This window comes from Ahaetulla prasina, chromosome 4, assembly GCF_028640845.1.
Source record: "Ahaetulla prasina isolate Xishuangbanna chromosome 4, ASM2864084v1, whole genome shotgun sequence".
In the NCBI taxonomy this organism is placed as follows: domain Eukaryota; kingdom Metazoa; phylum Chordata; class Lepidosauria; order Squamata; family Colubridae; genus Ahaetulla; species Ahaetulla prasina.
This window is the reverse complement of record NC_080542.1, coordinates 51,593,207-51,613,825: the sequence shown is the minus strand read 5'-3', so window position 1 is coordinate 51,613,825 and position 20,619 is coordinate 51,593,207. Positions and strand designations below refer to the sequence as shown.

The window sequence follows — 20,619 nt, the reverse complement described above, 5'->3', positions numbered from 1 at the left end:
CTCATCTGTTTTCTGAATATTATCTTCATCTTTTCCCCCCATTTGTTGAAGATCTTCTACACTCACATGATTCTTTGTCACATTTTCATAAATACTTTTAAGCATCACTAACATTTCTTCATATACCTTTATTGTCTCTGTTGAATAATTCTGTAATAGTTTAATATATTAAAAATTACTCAATATACCACTAATATTCCAGTGTCCCAATATCTAAAAACTCCAAAGAAGCCAATTATTACTAAAATTTAATCAGTCCCAGAATTATACCTCCAAATCTCCTAAATTTATAGTCCTTAAAGGCTATAAATTGATAATTTACAGTTTTTATAATTTTCTAGTTTATACCTTCCCAATTGTCCAAATTTTAAAGTCTTATTTATCTTTTCTTCTTTTTTCTTCTATCACCTTCTTTTGCCTCATAGAATGTTCTATCAAGTAGCAATAGTAATCAAATCCAAATTGGCCTACCAAATTTCCTCAAATCTTTCAAATCCACCTTCCAGTGAACAGTTTCAATAGTGTTTTAGTTATTTGCAATTCAGTTTGTCTTAAAAGACCTTCAAGAAGCTGATTAGATATTTCCAAACATCCAAATTGCCTACTGAAATAGAATCCAGGTCAAATGGTTTTCCAGATGTTATTTACTTTCCCTCCTTTCCTTTATTTATAATAAACAATTATAACTTTCACTGGTTTCCCATGCTACAGTAATCTTCCTCCTCCAGTAGGTGGTTCCCCTGCTCCAAATTCCAACATTAAACAGAGTGCAAAAATCAAACAGCTTATTGTCAACAGATCAGGAGAGGTTAAAAATAAGAATAAGAAAAACAGTTTCTCCCCAATAATCACTTTTCAAAATATTATTAAATCTTTTCCAGGCTTTCTATATTTTAAAGCTCCCATTAGATATTTCTTTTGCATCTGAGTCTTTAATCTTTCTCCATGTATCCAATTGCCACTTTCTTAACATTTGGAGATTTTTTATTTTGGGGGGAGAATTCTTTTACTTGGGTTAGATCTCTAGAATAAAAGTTGGAAGTTATCTCACCCAGTTTCAATACTCTGTCCATGTACTGCTCCAGCACAAATTTTATTTTCTGTTGTCACAGCTTGTGACTTGCCAAAATGGCCATTATCCCTGCCGCCATTTAGGAGAGCTTTCTTTGGATCAATGAGGAAATTGTGGTTTCCTCTTCTTCCTTCACCACTCCTCCAGGGCAGCTTTGACCCCATAGAATCTCCCAGCAAGCAGATACCGGCTACTTTTCACAGAGCTCGGGGAAGCTATTTTCCAGCCGTTCCCACCGCGATGCCAACTGGTCTCCAAATCTAGGTTGCCTCTCCTTGATTAATTTCCATCCATTGCTGTTTGTCCTGCCCTCAGGTGCTTTGGAGAATAGCTTAACTCCCTCTTCTTTGTGGCAGCCCCTTAGATATTGGAACACTATTGTCATATCACCCCTAGTCCTTTTCATTAAACTTGACATACCTAATTCCTACAACTATTCTTTGTATGTTTTATTCTCCAGGCCCCTAACCGTCTTTGTTGCTCTTTTCTGTATTCTTTCTGTAGTCTCAGCATCATTTTTATATCATGGTAACCAATACCTGATGCAACATTCCAAGTATGGTTGTACCAAGGCTTTTTAAAATGGTATTAACACCTCACATAATCTTGATTCTATCCCTGTATTAATGTAGCCTAGGACTATATTGGCTTTTTTGGCTGCTTCCACACACTGCTGGCTCTTATTCCAATAATTGTCCATTAGGACTCCAAGATCCCTCTCACAGTTACTACTATTGAACCAGATATAAGGTGGCAGGCATGACCAGGAGAGGTTTGGCACAAATGCAGTTTGTGACCTTTCCTGGATCATGATTCTCTATAGGCCCTGCTCATTTCTCACCTGGATTACTGCAATGTACTCTACATGGGGCTATCCTTAAAGTCAATTTGGAAATTTCAGCTGGTGCAAAGTGTGGCAGCAAGAACAATCTTTGGGACCCCCTAAGCTGGCACCTCTCTATGGAGATTGTCAGTCATCCGCATCATGGTTGTCCCAAAGGTGCTTTATCAGGAAGTAACTGAACTTCTTGGATGAGAAGTGAAATGCCTTCAAAGAAGAACAATCCAGTTGCCTCCTGAAAAAGCACTTTTGGGATAAGGTGGCACCTATTACACCTCTGCTCTGCAAACTTCACTGGCTACTAGTTTGCCTCCGAGTGCAGTCCCAGATTTTGGTTATTACCTTTTGAAGTTCTTAATACCTAGCATCTCTTCCTGATAAGATGTCTCATCTTATTTGTGCCAGCAGAGAGAGGCTACTTCAGATCCTCTCAGTGAAAGAACTCTGACTCTCAGGATTCAGAAGAACAGCTTTTTCTGCTGCAGCACCTGCCCTTTGAACATCACACCTTTTAAGGTAATATCTGCCCCCAACCTCCTATTCTTCCATGGGAGCCTAAAGACGTCCCTCTACCAATTAACTTGAAGACCACATGGGACCGCTAAATTAATGGCAAACTCTCCCCACCTCTCCATCCATCCATCTTTTGCTGATCATACTGATGTATTATTCTCATTATGTCTCTTTGTCATCGTTTGTCATCGTTTATTATTTTATTTCTCTTCTAATTATACTTTTTTCATTTTTCTTTTTATTATTGTAAGCTGCCTAGAGTAGTAGCTCCACACTGAGTTATGCTGGAAATAAATAAATAAATGATGATGATGACGATGATGATGATGGTACTTGGTTGATACCTAGGACGCTGGCAGCAATCCGTATCAACCATTAGCACCAGTCAATTGTATTTGTGATGCATTTTTGAATGTTCAGGTGACTGAGTTTCATGTTTAATGAATAAAGTAAAATAATAATAATAATAATAATAATAATAATAATAATAATAATAATAATAATAATAATAATAATAATAATAATAATAATATAGTAATAGTAAAATGCATAGCTATCTGTATATTTTTATTTCTGGAACTAATAAGGGAATATGTGATTGTTCTTTTTCACAAGAAAATGGGCACAGGGATCTCAGCTCCAAATACTTTCTAAGAAAATATTTTAAAAATTAGATTGTATTTAAATTATTGCAATATGCAATTATTGTAAATTATTGCAATATGCTTTCCATTAATTTGTCATAGAAATTGCTTGAAAATGCCAGTTGGTTCTACAGCATCTATGACCACTAGATGCTGCTGGAGGTCCAAAAATCCCAGCACACAAACATCTCTTTTGTACAGTTACCTCAATTGCTGAGGGTGGGGTTTGTTTTGTTTTTTTACATTGAATTAATGTGAAATTAAACAATCTTGCTTTAGATTGCATTATCAACTCTACTACATGGCATGCTTCAAGGAGGTCTTATTTTTTCAATTTTTGGCTATCTCAAAATGAGATTTTGCTTCTGAAAGTAGAATATTATTGCCATCTATCCCAGAAAAAACTGCCTAATCATCTTTAACATTTACAGCAACATATTTCCAGGACAGTTGGAAACCAACATGGTGTAAATTCTACCATTTTTACAAATCCAAACAAAGTGTCTGCCATATTATTTTACTCAATTCTGCAAAATCATTTTCATGATCAGAAGATATGAATAGAACACTTATAGTACAACTTGTATTTTGTTCACCCCAAGTGACTGTGTTGTTCCATTGCTATTGGACTCCCTTTCTTTTTCCTTAAAAAGAAAAAGGGCTTTATGAAATATTGTGCGCTTCTGATCTATTTCTTCTATTCTTGTAGACCTCAGGAATGTTTGAAAACTTTCTGATTACAAGCACTGAATTTACAACTTTTCTATTTTTCCCAACATAACCCATGAGGCCTCAGGGATATTTACACTCTCAATTCAACAGGCTTTGTTGATCAGAGCAACATGCTAAGAAAAAATAGTATATTATATATTTTTTATATATTTATTATATTGATATTGATAAAGCAACATGCTAAGAAAAATATTTTATTGCATATTTTACACAGGCAGGCAGACAGAGAGATACGTATGTATGTTAATCCCGGTTAAAGATAACCCTTTCCCAAATGCTATGGGTAAAATAAGATTGACATGGAAAATTAAGGCAGATGCATTGTCTGTGTTACTTGCAGGATTGCTTTGCTTAGTAACGTACTTTCTATCTCTGCTGGTTAATGAATGCTAACTTTGGCACATAGATCTAAGTCTCCAATGTCTTGCTGCAGCTGCTTTATTATCAAAGTCCTTTCTTTTTTGCATGTATTAAAGTTAAGAGTATCCTTTGTTATTCTAGCATAGGATTTCTGACACCACCCAGTCAAAAGCTATTTGAGTCTGGTAATTATGGATAAAAGAGAAAACTGAGCTGTTTGACTGTTTAATCAAAAAAAGAAAGAAAGAAAGAAAGGGGAAGTTTCTATTCTTCACTATTCAGATTCTGAAATGAATCTCCCTATTGAAGGATAGGAAGTGGCAGCTTAGATTCCTGAACAAACTATCTATGAAGACTCTCACTCATATAGGTCATGGTGGTCCCAAAGATGCTTTTCTAAAGACAGCTAGACTTTCTTTGAAGGCGTTTCACTTCTCATCCAAGAAGCTTCATCAGTTCTGACTGAATGGTGGGAGTGGAAGAATTGATAATAAACGGGGATGAGCACTGCCCCCTAGAGTCGGCAACGACTAGCACGTATGTGCGAGGGGAACCTTTACCTTTACCTTATATAATATTTATGTATATAAATCCTTCCACTCCCCACCATTCAGTCAGAACCGAAGAAGCTTGGAAAGTCCAGTTGCCTTTTGAAGAGCACCTTTGGGACAACCCAAACCAACTGGAACTCTCATCCTGCAGCTTAGGTGTAATGTTAGGAAAGTACAAAGATGTAGCCGCTTATGCTTATATTTATGACAGACACCTCGATTACCACAATTTAAAACAAAACTAGCCACAAGGGATCAGCTCTCTTATGCTAAATAAACACACTGTGGCTTATTTATGTTTTGTCTGTTTATTTAAAAAGCATAACCTGAAAAATTATCTGTGGATTACTGATCCTAAGGGAAGTCTACAGCACAGTAGCACTGTCAATTTCCATATACAGTAGAAATCAGTGCCCTTGGTTTTTTGGTGTTTTTTTTCCTTGTAAATAAATATATTATCAAAAACAAGTTATAACAACAAAATAAATATATAAATAATTGAAATATAAACAGTTGCCTTTGGTTTACAAACATTCTTCAGGTTGTCCTGAACCATGCCAAAATTTTGGTAGCAGGTATCCTACATTGCTTGTGGAGCTGCAATCAGAAATATATGAGAGATATTTTAGCATGTTCAGATTCTGATATAATTGTTTGAAAAGAATAAAAGTTCTGTTCTATATAGGAAACAAATATTTTCACTTATTTTGTAATTTATTTATGGACCTCATAGTCCAGGGTGTAACAGTCGGCTGAAAAATCAGCCCTTTCACAAAGAGTATGATATAATTATTTTGAACAAGGATTATTTTACATGATATGTTTAAATTTAATTCATACCATAATGACTGCAGCTGTCAAGAAGAATTCTGTGCACCTTTTTAAGGTGCTGTATTCACCGCTATTGGAGTCTGTGCGGATATTTCAGGAGAAAGAGAGGATATGGGCCTGACTGTAGAGCAGAAAGTTGACACCGGATTTTGAGTTTTCCGGTTTAACTTCTTTAAGAAGATGTTGTAGTTATCCATATATTCTGATGTCCAGGGGTTACTGAAAGGAGGAATATGGATGGGTGTTGACAAATTGGAATTATTAAAAAAATAAATTTTTGGATATAGTCTTATTTTTCTAGCTATACAGGCACATCAAAGAACTGTTAATACTTCTTTTCAGCTGGTGGTTTTGGGTGAATTCCCTTCTCTGAAGACCTGTCAAAGATCCAATTTACTGCTAGAACTGATGTGCATAATTTGTGTTGTCTTTTGGTGGCTAGGAGCAGTTTTAATAATGGTTGAAGGACTGTATCATTTATTTACTTATTAGATATAAATATGTAATGTCACTTTTATAGCTTTATAGGTAATTTAAGGTAGTGAACATACATAATAATTCTTTGGCCTATTATTTCATCTATTTTAAGATATTATTGCTCTTTTCTCTCTCGTATGGTATTTCAAAAAAGAGAGAAATCCAATAAATAAAAAGAAACAGGATTTTTGGTGTAATACATTCAGAAGAAACGTAGGTGTGGTGTGACCTCTGTATTTAGTGATAATTTTGGTTACTGTTTAACAGGTTCACATCAAAAATGTGGGTTGAGAATTCCTTGAATCAGACAGATGCTGTGGCCAGGAATGTAAATGTTTCTAATCCAAAGCACTGCCCTTTTATCTTTAGCCTCTTCCTACCATCAAAATCCAGACAAAAATGCTCACTCATTGTAGTAGCCATCATGGAAAATAAAGTTGGAGAAATTCCGATTTGCTTGATAAAAGCCACTACGGACACGGGACCAATGTTTATAATCTCTTTGGTAAGTACTTGCATCAGTACTGGTGACAAAATCTGTTAAAAGAGCAGATATGAAACTAACGTTTTCAGTCATTGAGTTTTTGTGTTTCTTTGGGAAAGATGGATATTACCATAATTATTGGAATATTTTCATAATTATTGATATCTTAGCAATTACATGTATTTGACCAAATTTAACTAACCTGCCTGAAAAACAGAAGATCCCAAATGTAATTTCTTAATTTCTTTAAGCTGTGTTTGATTAGCTCGATGCATTTCTAACATAAATTGTTGATAGTTGATCCAGTTCTGCCCCAATTCTTGCTTGATACAAGGAGTACCTATGCTTCCAGAAAAAGGAAAATCCCAAATTGTAATTTTCCTCCCATCATATCCAAAAGAACACTATGGAACCAACTACATTCAGAGAATAGCTTACTAATTATTTTTAATAATAATATTTGAACACTGTGTATAATAGCTTATTAAAATATAATACTTATAAATTATTGTAAGAAAGCTATAGGGATAGGGTGAATTTCAGAATAGCTAATTCTGAGCTGAGGTGATGGTCTCCAAACAGTGAATTTCAATTTGAGATTGGATCCCTGGATATTGATTTAGGTGGTGTGCAGATTTATTCACAAACAAGGGTGGGTGTGGATTTTGATGTGCAGGATGTCTTCTTTTTCATTAGTTTCCATCTTAAGACAATACAATGTGTGCATCCCTTAGAAACAGTGCAGATGGCCTTTTCCATTTCACCCTTTCCCCCATAATTTTAGAGAGTTCCCTCCTTTGCTTGCTTGTTAATATCTTGCATTTAATTCATCACTTTTTCTGTGCTTTTTGGAGCAGGATGATGGAACAACCTACATGCCGCCATTTGAGAATAAGGAACAAAAAACCAGGCCAACTTAGCCAGTCCTGGAGTCCATGAGCTTCTTTAGTTCCCAGCTGCCTTCAGCAGAGTAGTACTTAATTCTTGGAAATACCTTTGATCCAGGCCATTCATTGTACTGAATGACATTCATATGCGGAGAGAAAATTCAGGTATCAGAGTTAACTAAGAAAAATAACAAATTCAATAGAATACATTTTAGTGAAAATAGAAGCAGTAATTATATTTCTATGGAAAAGCTAACAGTACAAAAAGGTTGTACCAGTTAAAGATATGAATATAACTTGGAGAAATACATTATTGCAGCCTTATGTATTTATGAAGACTTCCATTTTTGGATTTCTTCCCATGAAAATCCTTAGTGATAATTATTTTGGTTTTACGTACACAGTGTTTTGCTTTTTCTACAATACAGCGTTGATTTGTATTTTAACATATTTCATAGAAGGAATAACTTGAAGATTTTCTGAAGCTAGAAAACTAGTTGCTAAATTAAACCAGTTTAAGTTTAGGAAAAACATTGCTCAGATTTAATGGAATTTAAGAGATTGCATAACAGGGCTATCTTTTTTTGAAATTCTTTGACTGAAAACTAATAAGAAACATTAATATCCTGAAGCTAATCAATCAAGCCAATATATTAGATATTCCCAAAGATACTTCATTTAATGGATAAAGCAATTAGAGAAACCTTTTGTAGAAAAATGAAATTCGAGAAAAATAGAGAATATTCCAAAAACCCTTTTCTTGAAGGCAGAATTCAGGAAAGTTACCCAGCCTTCAAAAAGATGAAGGAACTGAAAGTCGAGAGGCCCAAAGATATTTAAAGGAATAAGTAACTTTCAGCAAAATCCTAATTCCTACATTGTAGGGAATAGAGGTTGCCTCAGCCACCAGAAGTAATGGTCGTCTCACAAAATGCTTTTCAGTTCACTGAAAAATAGTATTCCAAATGAACAATTACTGTATTTTTCAGAGTATAAGACGCACCTTAGTTTTTGGGGAGGAAAATAAGAAAAAAGCTGATTGGCAGATGGATCGGCCTCCCGGAATACTGCCAATCAGCTGTTCACAGAGGTGAACTTTAGCAACAGGTTCGTTGGTTGTCAGCTCTGTGCCTTGCTCTTTTTTTCAGCCTCTGAAACCTCAGTTTCAGAGCCTTTTTTTTTCTGCCTCTGAAAGCCTCCAAAACAGAGCTTCAGAAAAAAACTTTGTTTCAGAGGCTTTTTTTCTGAAGCTCTGTTTGAAGGCTGTTTTTCTGAAGCTTCGCTTCATTTCTGAGGCTTTTTCAGCCTCTGAAGCCTCCGTTTGAGAGGCTGGCAGGGCTATATTGGGAGTGTAAGACGTATCCAGATTTTCACCCACTTTTTTGGGGGGAAAAGGTGCATCTTATTCTCCAAAAAATACGGCACATGGAAGGTTATCGTTCTAACATTTTGTACAAAAACTCTGGATGAATGTTTAACATATTCACTTGCACACAGGTAGTCCTCATCTTACAACCATAACTGAGCAAGACAGTTGTTTAGTGAGTTTTGCCCCATTTCATGATTTTTCATACCACTGTTTTTAAGTTACAGGGTTAAGTGAATCTGTCTCCCCTTCCCCTGGCTATGCTTGTCAGAAGGTCACAAAAGGTGATCACATGACTCCAGAACACTGCAATTGTCATAAATAAATGCCAGTTGCCAAGCGTCTGAATTTTGATCACATGCCTGTGGGGATATTGCAATGGTCATAAGTGTGAAAAACAGTCATAAGTCACTTTTTCAGTGCCATAATAACTTTGAAGCATAACTAAATGAATGGTTGGTAAGTCAAGGATTACCTGCACTGCCTGCAGGCTAAATTAAGCAATCAATGAAGTACTTAACTTCTCAACTTTACTTGAATTTAAGTAGATCAAAACCACATTATCTAATTTGGTATTTATAACACCACATAATATTGACTCAAACCACATATGAATCCCACCCCTAGTAGTTTTACTCTTGTGGTGAAGGATGGTCCTTTTTTACCTGGCATGGCAAATGCTTCTCTCGGAGGAGCTATGTACTCTGCCTCCTTTTTCTGGAATGCAGTTGGCTCTGAAGGAAGACTATACTTTTCTTGATCTCTCTCTACTTGCTGGAAAGCTAGGGGAGCTTCTTGGCTGCTTGACAAACTCTCATCTATTTTTACAGGATAAGGTGGTTCTACCTCTTGACTGCTGGGTTCCTCAGCATATTTCATAGGTTCCTTCTCAGCAAGCCTTTCAAACTCCTTCTTTTTTAGCTGAGTTTCCAGTTGCAGTTTCTGAAAAATCAAATTACAAAAGCAATGGACGCAGTTGAAGATTTTGTTTTTTGTTTTTAACCTGCGGAATAAGGAACACTTAAAAAATTGAAGTGTGGCTTTTGTAACAATCTGATAGGGCAGCCTTTCCTAATTTGCCACCTTTCAAATTATACTATCAGATATATAATATTGAACTGATCTTTTTATAGACATGCTAGGGTTTATTTTTCCTCTCTTTATCTGCTCAATTTCTGTAGATAATCCTGAAACCTTTTACATACAAGTTTTTCTCCCAGATCAAATGGATTCTACCTCCCTGGACATTGAAATTCTATTGTGCTGCCAGCAAAATAAAATCCAAATTGACTTACCCCTTTTTTCCTCAACATAATAAAACCATAATTAACCCTTGAATAAGACTGAATTATAACCTATGTATATATTTTATTTTATTTTTGCCTAGTTTTATATCACTGTTGTAAAGCATTTAAGGTAAAAACACAGAGACACAGTTTATGCTGGTAACAATATGATGATAATAATATTCTGGGTTTTTTTTGTTTTTTGTTTTTTGCATTTATATCCCGCCCTTCTCCGAAGACTCAGGGCGGCTTACACTGTGTTAAGCAATAGTCTTCATCCATTTGTATATTATATACAAAGTCAACTTATTGCCCCCCAACAACCTGGGTCCTCATTTTACCTACCTTATAAAGGATGGAAGGCTGAGTCAACCTTGGGCCAGGTGGGACTTGAACCTGCAGTAATTGCAAGCAGCTGTGTTAATAACAGACTGTTTTAGTCTGTTGAGCCACTCAGAGGTTTTATCTTTTTAACATATTTTATACTTGGTTATCCTCTTTTAATTTTAAACAGCTTGTTCATTATTTGGGTTTTTTTCCTTGTATTTTTTTTTTTAATTTGCATTTATATCCCGCCCTTCTCCGAAGACTCAGGGCGGCTTACACTATGTTAAGCAACAGTTTTCATCCATTTGTATATTATATACAAAGTCAACTTATTGCCCCCAACAAACCGGGTCCTCATTTGATGGAAATAAATTTTGAACTTAACTGAACTATGTTAACATGAGAGTTCCTCTCTCCAATGATTTCTGCCTACCTGATGCATTGTGGTGGAGTGAGTTCCGAATCCCTGCTATTCAGTGTTGCAATTTTGGAGGACCAAGGAAATGTGCCTTCTTTATTGCAGCCCCCAATGATCGGAAAAATATCCCCTCAGAAATATCGATAGTATCCTTTTCCTGGGGTTCTGGAAGATCCTTAAAATCTTGCTTCGTTTCCAGGCTTGAGGTTAATGTGTATTGGCCTAAGGGGCTGTTGCATTTTTATTATTGTAATTATTTTTATTCTGAGCTTTCTTGTTTTGTTTATATTTCTAACTGATTATGCATAGATTAGATTTTGTAATCTGCCCAGAACCTAACAAAGTGGATGGTCATAACAAATTTAATGAAAGCAATAAACAATCCAACATATAAATATACTGGCTCAAGATTGACTCAGCCTTCCATACTTCTGAAGTCGATAAAATGAGGAGCCAGATTGTTGGGGGCAATATGCTGACACTGTAAACCGCTTAAAGAGGGTTGTAAAGCACCATGAAACAGTATATATAAGTCAAAGTGCTATTGCTATTGTTAATATGTGAAGGATAGTTGGAGAAAACCATTACAGAACATCAATATTCCACAGCTATAGAGATGGAGACAAAATCAATTAAATTCATCAGAGTTATATTAAAAAGATTTGTACTAAAAAGATGACAACAGAGAAGAAAGCCTAGGTGATTTTTTTAAATATATAATTCTTTCATTAAATAATTTAAAAGTCATTGGATATATTTCAAATAGGCAATGTAATACCTCTAAATTATAGATTATGTGATATATAGTTCTAGTTTATTTTAAAATGTTTGTTTTAAAGGACATTTAAAAAGTATATCATAATTAATAATTGAAAAAATTATGTTTATGTAAATCGAGAAAAAAATCCAATGTTCACAGCATAGTAAACATCTCACAAAATGGCACTAAACAGCTCTAATGTCTGCATTCTGGAAACTTAAGAGGCATTAATTACGTAATGATATCTTTCATTTTTCTTTCCTCTATCGCATTTCCCTTCCCTGCCACATCATGATCTTGAAATGGTGGGAAAGCTCAGGAGATCCAATAACCCTGGGAGCAATGCCAGCCAGAATGTGAGCTCCTAATAGGCTGGTTGCTCTTGCCAGATAAACCTAAAGATATTCACAGCAAGTAAGACCTGGTGAGGTGCTATAGGCAGGAGGAAAACAAACCTAGTTAGCAGGAGGAATTCTAACATCAAACTTAGAAGAAGGCAATGGTAAAATGATGAGAACTTTCCAATGAGATAGACTTTCCAATGATAAACTTTCCAATGAGATAGACACCAAACTTTCCTAAATAAACATTGACTGCAAGTAAAGCTTGTCACTATACTGAAACAGGAATTCCTTATTTTACAAGGATATGTGAAATAGAAAAGACGTGTGGGCCAATTTAGGAAACAGAAACAGAAAAGATCAAAGAGGAAATTTAAGTATCTTGAATTTTATGTATCAAAAATAAGTAAACTTAGAAGGACCAAATTGGACTGCTAAAACAGATGAGTACACGGTATTATTGTTTAGAGCGTGAACAAATAGAATTATGATCATGCCTAAGCTAAAAGACCCATTATTCTTTAATGGGGTATAGATATGGAACACCAGAAGAGCTCAACCACATTTCAGTGCACATCAGAAATCACATAATACATGGAGATCAGGCAGATATCTAATAACCCTAAATTCTCCTGCCCAACAAAGAATCTTTTTCATAGCTAGGCTTGATGTTCTCCCCTTAATGGGAGATTTCTAAAATCCCCATGTATCAAAGAACTTGCACCTGATATACAGGAGCCATTGAAACTACCACAGACATACTGCTCTTTTATCACTATGATCAGCATATTTCCTCCCTGCTACCACATCCTATAGTCATAATGGAAGCTTGTTTGTGAATTTTCTCATATCCGACATGAAATCATTCATCACATATTGCAAAGGATCAGGTTTATAGGATAAGTTACAGTTCAGAAAAATTTGTTGCTCAAGCTTATATAAAAGAATCTGGTCAACTAACAGTCAGCACTAAACTGGTTCTTGAAGGACCAATGGAATTCAAGGGGGTCTGGACTTGGACCTCTTGTGGCAATGCATGGGCTCTAAATTGATGATTCATTTAACTTCAGCTTCCAGCTCTGTCTACTCTTCTACGCATATAATTGAGCCAAATTTTGTGTAGTGGCAATTAAAAATTGCAAATAATAGTCAGCTGGAGTATGGGCAAACACACTGAAAAATATCTTTTATTATCTTTAACACAATGGTTTTTCCAGAGAAAATGCATATCTGTAAAATCTGGATATTAAAAAGAATGAAAGAAAGAAGATGTCTTCAAATAAGGGATTTGGTTACTAATAGTACTATGGAGCCAGGCATACCTGGAGCAAACAGAGCTTTGTCAAAATGATGGAAAGTATGTAATACTATAATGTAAGTTCCCTCCCTAAAATGGTTCACATTATATTATGACACAAATACAGAGAGGAGGGGAGTTTGCACCATAATGTCATAATGCATCTTTCATATGTTCTCCTTTTGTCCCTCATCCTCATTACCTGATTTGCAAGCTCACCCCAATCAGCTGAAGATTTGCAAGCAGAAACACATTGGGAAATGTGTTTATTTTTTTCCAAATGTATGAAAGTTTTCTAAAATTGACAAAATCTTTGAGGGTAAGCAGGGGAAATGAAGAAAATTGGACAACTTTTAAATAAGAAATTTATATTGATATAATATTTGATATCTGAAAGCCAAAATCAAGCATCACTAACCATGTAGATAATTGGTAATTATATAATTAATGTTAGTTCCAAAAAATCAATTAAGGACAAAGTGTCAGGGTTCCAAGGAACACCTCCAACAAAATAAAGCTCTGAGGCTTGAGGTTCCTCAGAGTTCCAATTTATTAGAGATGTCATATTGGCACAGCTGGGAAAACCCGAAACTGAAAGCTTCCATGTTTTCCACACCCAGTTGACAGTTCACAGCCCTGCCCCACACCCACAAGTTCATCACATTGTCCCATCAATTCTTCACACGCAATTGGATACAATCTTCAGGTAGTCTCCATCAGATGCAGGATGTCCTTGAATACGGAATGTTGTTATGACTAACTTTCCACTGCTCCAACAACAACCCCCTCCCAACTTCCCCAGCTAAAATATGTGGCAGTTAAGAAGCAAAAGAAAATTGCTTCCAAAACTGACACAAAGAACATTAAGGAATAATTAATTAAAAAATTGCATACTTTTGAGAGATCCATCATAGGTAGCTGGTTCTGGAACTCATCATATGGTTCATAGTCCATCATATACAAAGTCTTGTACATGCTCTTTTTCACTGGTGGCTAAAGTGGGAAAGATATGGAAAATATATTTAATGTATTAAGGCTTGTGTAATTAGATTGCCTAATAAAACAGAAGAATGGAGAAATTCTGTTAACACATGACATTGTTTTTCTACAGACTTTGCAAGTGGTAGGACGTGGTATATTATATACAAAAAAACCAATCTAAACCTAAACAAGTTATCTGTGTTATAGTATTTAAGTGCAAGATCAATGTAGAAACCAGATTAATGGAATGAAGGTCAGTAATGATTTGAAGTAGAGGTAGAGTATAAGAAAATATTCCAAAATATCTAGTATTATTAAATATTAAAACAAAGGAAGCTATAATTGCTTCTGCCCAAATACTCTTTAGAAACAAGTTATTCTTCTTTTAATACATTCTATTAATTACTTTTAGTTTGATCAGTCTTTTGTTACCTACGTCCCCCCCCCTCGGTACAGTGCCCTATAGATATTGGATTTAAACCATCATAATCCACAGTTTTAAAGAGAGGGAGGGAGGGAGAGAGAGAGAGAGAGAGAGAGAGAGAGAGAGAGATGCATAAAATAAACAAAAATAGGTCCTTTTTTAGCTATGAACTTACCAAAATCAAATATTATTTATTATTTATTATTTTATTTATTAAATTTTTATACCGCCCTTCTCCCGAAGGACTCAGGGTGGTTTACAGCCATAATAAAAACAACAGCAAAATACACATAAAAACATGATTAAAAAACTTATTATGCAAATGGCCGAATTAAAACAATTAAAAATAAAACCCCAATTTATAAAATATTAAAACGTTAAAACTAATTAAAATCCTATTAAAATCCTATGCCAGTCCTGCGCGAACAAATAGGTCTTCAACTCTCGGCGGAAAGTCCGAAGGTCCGGCAATTGTCGAAGACCAGGGGGAAGTTCGTTCCAAAGGGTGGGAGCCCCACAGAGAAGGCCTTCCCCCTGGGGGCCGCCAGCCGACATTGCTTGGCGGACGGCACCCTAAGGAGTCCCTCTCTGTGCGAGCGTACAGGTCGGTGGGAGGTATTCGGTAACAGCAGGCGGTCCCGTAAGTACCCTGGCCCTAAGCCATGGAGCGCTTTAAAGGTGGTCACCAACACCTTGAAGTGCACCCGAAAGACCACAGGTATCAGATATCAGATTCTTAGTAAATCCTAATGAATAACATATAAAACTGAGACATTGTCAAACTAGCAATAGGATACAATGCAAATAAGGATGTTGTGATGATGAAATATAGTAGAACTGAATTTGAGATGGGATTTTTTTTTTAAATTAAACTAACTTCCTAGCTTTCTGCTGAATAGAACATCTAGTCATTCAATCCACCTGAGCAGTTACTGCATTTTAAACAGAGTTTACCTTTAATATTCTTTGAGTAGGGTAGGAGATTAATGGAAAACAAAAGGAGAGGAAAGGAGAAGAAAGGAGAGGAGAGGAGATAGGAAAGGAAAGGAAAGGAAAGGAAAGGAAAGGAAAGGAAAGGAAAGGAAAGGAAAGGAAAGGAAAGGAAAGGAAAGGAAAAATTTCACACAAATTCATGCCTCACCCTGGAAAGGGAAATTCGCTGTGGGATATCTGTCATCTTGCATCGATTGTCTGGCAAAAAAAAGGTCAACTAAATTAACAGATTGTATCCAAGATGGTTCCAGAATATCTTATAAACTTTGCACAAGAGATATATTTGAACATTGGCATTGTTATAAAAATAACACTTTAAATATTGATAGAGGTATTAAGGCAAAATCTTTCCAACAGTCATGTAAAGCACTATCTGAAATTGCAGATAGACACACAGACAGATAGATAAACCTCTATAAAAAGAAACAAGTCAACAATGAAATGTTACTTTGCATCACTTACAAACAAAATAGAGAAATAAAAGCAGAACATTAACTTAATTCAAAGAAGATTCAGTCCGTGAAATGAGAAGAATGTACACTATGATTTAAATATCTGGTGTTGTCATTGGGTAGTATACAGCTATAGAATATATGTTTAAGTTGTTTGATTGTGTGTGTATGTGTGTGTGTGAGGGGTGGGTTCTACTTATCTTTACTACCGGTTCACAATGGGAGCGTGTGTGTGTGATCTTCTGCACATGCGCAGAAACTTCCTGATGACATCCGGATCAGTGGGTTGAGCCTCCCGCCGGTTTTACTACCAGTTCTTGCGAACCGGTCTGAACCGGGGGCAACCCACCACTGATATATAGATACACACACACACACACACACATACACATACATAATCAAACAACTTAAACATATAGCTGTATATTATGTACGTATGTATGTATGTCATTTATTGGGTTTTGAACATATATCTTGCTGTGTAATTTTAGCCACCCTATTCCTTTTTATGGTTTCATATCCTGAATAATCACATCTCGTAATTATCTTTTAACATAGCCAATTCAGAATCACCCACATCCAGTTATTCCTAAAACATCCAATTCAATTTGCTTAGTTTCCTCTTTAATAGTTTCCTTGGTTCATGTTACATTTATGTTCCTAATTAAAAATGAGTATTTCTCTTTCAATAAAGCCAGCATCCATTGCTTGGCATTCTTATAAATTTGCTCTTGTTAGCTCATCATCTCCAAATCTACTTCTGTAACTTTAGTATTTTTCAGGTCGAAATGTATCCAACCCTACATATAGCAAAAGAATTACATAAAGTACTGTGCAATTTTTGTCTCATTTATGAGGGTAGGAGTGCTTAACACACTTTAAGCAAAGGATGCTGGGTGTGCGTCCCATAGCACCGTTCTTGTCATCCCAAGAATTGGCAAAATCCCAAACTGTCACTTTTTAAATTTGAAAGGTTTAAAGAAGCAAAAAAGATGTTTCTGAATAGATTTCTAAATACATTTACTTATTAAGAAACCTGAAATTCTTACCTCAGGAGGTAGGTGCCATCAATGTGTGGAATATCACCCTCACTACAAGATCAGTGCTGCTTTCAAGCTGCCAGACACTGAATATCTCACTTAAATGTGATTTCTCTAACACTGTGATAGGTGTGGATCTGAAGCTGGATCATCACTGATGTCAATGAATGGGGGGAAAGGAGTTGAACATATTTGGAGATTACTAAGGATTACAATCTGCAAGGATGATGTGATAGATCTATTTCCCTAACTAGACAAGCTATAACCCCTTAAAACAGCGAAAATGGAATGTAAAATTGTTAGACGAAAGCAATTTTTGAATTCCTCACACAAGTCGATCTCTCACAACATCATGTGGAACTGAAACCAGCAGAATTATAATGCATTGCATAGCCACTTATTTATGCCACCCTAAATAAAAAGCTATTAGGATACCTTTGAGCAGAGGTTGTGACTCTGGCTGTTCAGGCATCGTTACAGTGCTGTTTGAATAGGTTTTATTAGGCCCCAAGAGTGAAGCAGGACTGTCTCCAGGGAAGCAGAACTTTTCACCTTTATGACACATTGGAACCTCTGCAAATTCTGAAGTCTGAATTCCACTCCTCGAGGGAAAACTGCACAATGCCTGTTATTTTCTTAAAATTGTAGGACAAATCCTTTGATCAGCATGCTAGTAATAAGAGCTTCTTCTTGGGCAAGCATGAATTTCACCCAGCATAAGCAATGATGTGGACATTTATTTATGAACTCCTTCTTCGGGAGATAACTGTTTTTTTGGGACAGTGAGCAACAGAGGTGCCAGGGAGGCAATGGGCGGGTGGACAAAAGCTGCTGCCTGCCAGCTTCCCACAAGGAAATTCAATGAAGAAGCTGAATGGAAATATATCTGAAAATGATGATCTAATGGGACACAGGTTGTCCAGTATGTTTTAAAATGTTGAAATTGAGCTGCTCCTGGATAAATGCAGTTTGAGATAAATCATTATACTACTCAAATAATCACTTTTAACATTTCTTATAAAATGCAGTCCAAGATTCTGAGTGAAAAATAACATTACATTAAGGAATAATGTATGATTTTCTCACTCTAGATTTTATTTCAAAATTTATTTATTTATGAATTCCTCCTCCTAGAATTCCAGGGATTTCACAATTTACGTACTCACATGCTATTAAAGGATACAAATCTCAACACAACCCTCCCTTCAATATATCTACAAATAAAATATATAGATATATCAATATATATTGATTATATAGGTATACATATAGATATAGGAGTATTAAATTTAATATATCACCAAAATACAAAAGTCAAGCTCTCATACCCATGCTAATATAAGTTAAATGTGAAATCCTTTCTAGCATATAGTATAGGAAAGCCAAATCAACAGTTGATTTTTTCTTTCTTCCCTAAATATAAAACTCTACTGACACTGAAGTGATTACAATCTACTTCCTCCTTAATCCAGCTAATACTCATGGGGGAAACCCTCAGGCTTGGGATTTAAGTGTTCATGCAATTAATTAAGAACAACCCCCAGTCTTGAACCAAAAACACCCAATAAGGAAGCCGATTTCCTTTTTCTTCTCTTCCTGAGAGTAGTGCCTAAATTCCAATGCTAACAAAACAGATTTTTTTTAATTCCTTGTTTTAGCACCAGATCATTCTGAAGACAAAACCATGAATTGAACTCATGTTAAAATTAAGACTATGATTTGATCTGGGTATTGAAACAGCAGTCTTCAAAAGAGAAGCTGTCAGAAATAAGTGTGTGGTGATACTGAGCAAAATGTGTTCCATTCAGGCACAAACATTTGTTTAAGATCAATTTTCCTATTCTCTGTCTGTCTCATTTTCCTCAGTTAGTAGGAAGGTCTTTATGAAGAGACTCCTGCTTGACCAGGGAGTTAGATTAGAAGACCTCCTTCACACTTTGTTATTCTCTTATTTTATTAAGTTACTAATTTCAGCCTTTACATTTAAATAGAATAGAATAGAATTTTTTACTGGGCAAGTGTGATTGGACACACAAAGAATTTGTCTTGGTGCATATGCTCTCAGTGTACATAAAAGAAGAGATACCCTGATTATGTCTTTGCAGAGATACAGATGTAGATTTCTGTTCTTTTTTGTTATAACACTTCTGTTTCTATTTCACAGGAGAAAATGAAAACAATTATTTGATTTTTCTGTGATCATTAAAAAGTTAAAAGTTCAGTTTCATTCATTGAATACAATTACATTTATTAAAAGTGGTTTAAAAATCTTACTGTCGTGTTTTTGACAGGTGTTTTGCCATATAACAGTTATCAGAAAGGTAAATTTACATTTCAAAACAGGAAAAAAAAGTAAGCAATACCCTTATTCTGAGCAATAAGACCATACAATGTACGTAATCTATAGAATATCTCTATTTGCTTCCTGACAACACATAAGCAGAATCATTTGCAAAGAGAAAATCTATGACAGCTTCATATGAAGACAGCTAGATTTCTCCCCCACCCCAAAGCAGTACCCATCAGAGATGGTATTCAGCAGGTTCTTACCAGTTCCGGAGAACCGGTAGTGGAAATTCTGAGTAGTTCAGAGAACCGGTAAATACCACTTCTGACTGGCCCCACCCCCTTCTATGCTCTGCCTCCCAGCTGATCAGGAGGAAATGGAGATTTTGCAGTATCTTTCCCCTGCCACGCCTACCAAGTCACGCCCACCAAGCCATGCCCACAGAACTGGTAGTAAAGAAAATTGAATCCCACCACTGGTACCCATTTATGTACCTACAATATTGCATGCTTTCAAACTGCTGGGTAGGCAAGAGCTAGGGACTGAGTGATGGGAGCTTACTCTGTCTCACAGTGCTGGGGGTCAAACTGCCAGAACGCAGATCATTTCTGGCCACCATTTCCAGCGTCATTAAGTCTATGTGCCACTGTGTCCTCATTTAACTACTATATTAAATAAAACCCCAAGCCAAGTAATTATGTTACAGTTTAGACCAGGGCTGTCAAACTCCCTGGGTTGGATGCCTCATATGCTGACCATGACCATGCCCGGTTTAGAGAAAGGGAAAAAATACATCATATGACCATCGCTGTGATGATGCGACACCCCTCGTTTAGACTTAGTGGAAACTTACCCTGAATATATTCTCTGTAGCATTCATATATCAAATATGTTGATAATATGAATACCTTGCATGATAAATATGGATTATACTTGATTGTCCATTTTATAATCAAACTGCTGTAATAGATATACATCAACCAGTTACTGTATAGCGGACTCTCGACCTTAACAACTTTAAGCTCTAATATATCAACATTCAGATGCATGGACTTCACTTCATGCTGGAAACTGAAGAGCACAAATTTCAAAGTTGCTAAGGCTGAGAAATACTGTTCTATTTTTTTTACGGCCCCAAAGAAAATACATTAAAAAAATCCTGTGGATTTGTTTGAAAATATTCACACATTCTCATTTAAATCTTGGCCTTTTGTTCTATGGACTATTTTTATTATGTTTTTTTTTCTTGAAATAC

General features: G+C 35.8%; 1 protein-coding gene across 1 annotated transcript in view; it reads left to right on the top strand.

Annotated features, from left to right (window-relative positions):
- The window catches only part of EIF2AK3 (eukaryotic translation initiation factor 2 alpha kinase 3), a 63,401-nt gene extending 56,875 nt beyond the window's left edge, over window positions 1–6,526 (top strand). Inside the window, exons 18-19 of the transcript XR_009154928.1 lie at window positions 2,319–2,429; window positions 6,391–6,526. The gene's annotated coding sequence lies outside the window, so the exon portion shown is untranslated. The remainder of the gene's footprint in view (window positions 1–2,318; window positions 2,430–6,390) is intronic.
- The last annotated feature ends 14,093 nt before the right edge of the window (window positions 6,527–20,619 follow it).